This window comes from Sturnus vulgaris, chromosome 13, assembly GCF_052056855.1.
Source record: "Sturnus vulgaris isolate bStuVul1 chromosome 13, bStuVul1.hap1, whole genome shotgun sequence".
Taxonomy (NCBI): domain Eukaryota; kingdom Metazoa; phylum Chordata; class Aves; order Passeriformes; family Sturnidae; genus Sturnus; species Sturnus vulgaris.
In genome coordinates, this window is record NC_142255.1 from 10,065,143 (window position 1) to 10,066,784 (window position 1,642).

The window sequence follows — 1,642 nt, forward strand, 5'->3', positions numbered from 1 at the left end:
GGCCCAGCGACCGCCGGTTTGAAACGGGCCCCGACCGCCTCGGCCTCGCCGCGCCGCGCCGCGCCAAGTCTCGCGAGAGCGCCGCTCGCGGCCGGGGGAGGGCACGCGCGCCGAGGCTTTGTGCGTTGCCGTGGCGACGCGAGCACTGCCTGGCCGCCATGGCCGCCGCTGCGCCTCACAACAGCCGCCTGCTCTGAGTCACTGAATCGCTCAGTCGCAGAAATAGCTCGGTTGGGAAGAACCTCTGAGAGCTTCAAGTCCACCCTTTACTATAGCACTGCTAAGTACATCACTAAGCCAAGTCCCCAAGTGCCACATCTTAACGTCTTTGAAATCCCTCCTGCAATGGTGACTCCACCACTTCCCCTGCAGCCTGTGCCAGTGATGGACAGCCCGTTCCGTGAAGAACTTTTTCCTAATATCCAACCTAAACCTCCTCTGGTGCAAGTTCAGGCCATTTCCTATTGCCCTATCACTTGTTTCATGGGAGAAGAGACCAACTCTCACCTGGCTACATCCTCCTTTCAGGCAGTTGTAGAAAGCATTAATGGATCCTCCTGAGCCTTCTTTTCTCCAGGCTGAACACTCCCTCAGATGCTCCTTACAAGACCTATGCTCCAGACGCTTGATCAGCTCCATTGCCCTTCTCTGGACACACTTCTGCACCTCAATGTCCTTCTTGCTGTGAAGGGCCCAAAACTGAACACAGGATTCATTGTGCAACCTCACCAGTGTGAGTAGAGGGGGGATGATCACTGCTCTAGTCCTGCTGGCCACACCATACCTGATTAAAAAAAATTTGTATGGTCTTTTTCCAAACATTTCAGTACCCCTCAACATTAAGAAGATCCCTATATTCATTGTGAACTGAAGGTTCCCAAATTCTGAAGGATTTGGATACAACCAGCCCTTAATCTGTGTTGGGAGAGCTCAGATAAAATACAGAATTCATACAGAATATGCTGAGTGGGAAGGGACTCGTCAGGATCATCCAGTCCAACTCCTGGCCCTGCACAAAACACAAGAGTCACAACCTGTGCCCAAGAGCATTGTCCAAACACTTCTGGAACTTTCTCAGGCTTGGTGCTGTGACCACTTCCCCAGGGAGCCTATTCCAGTGCTCAACCATGCTCTGGGTGAAAAACCTTCTCCTAATGTAACCTAAACCTCTCCTGACTCAGCTTCCTGTTGTTTCCCCGAGTCCTGTCATAGAGAGATCAGTAGCTGCGCTTCTGCTTCGCCTTGTGATAATGTCGAAGATCCCAATGAGGTCTCCCTTCTGTCTCCTCCAGGCTGACCAAGTGACCTCAGTCACTCCTCATAAGGCCTCCAGACACTCCACCATCTATTGGACAAAGTTTAATAATTTTACTAACCACAAATACAAAAGCATTTCTAAAGGGATAACCAAGTATTATATAAATATCTAAGGAAAGCCATTCAGTCCTCTGCAATGAATTTAGATTGGTGGCTTCTGGTTGCTGACCTACTGACCTGTACTAATGTGGCTTTTGGAAGTAAACTCTTTATGAGCTGCTGAGACTCTTTTGTCTGTCCTTATAACTGCCATAGCAGGTGTTGGTAACATGAGATTTTGGAGAAAGCACTCAGAGCTACTGCAAAACACCCCAATAACCTCCAT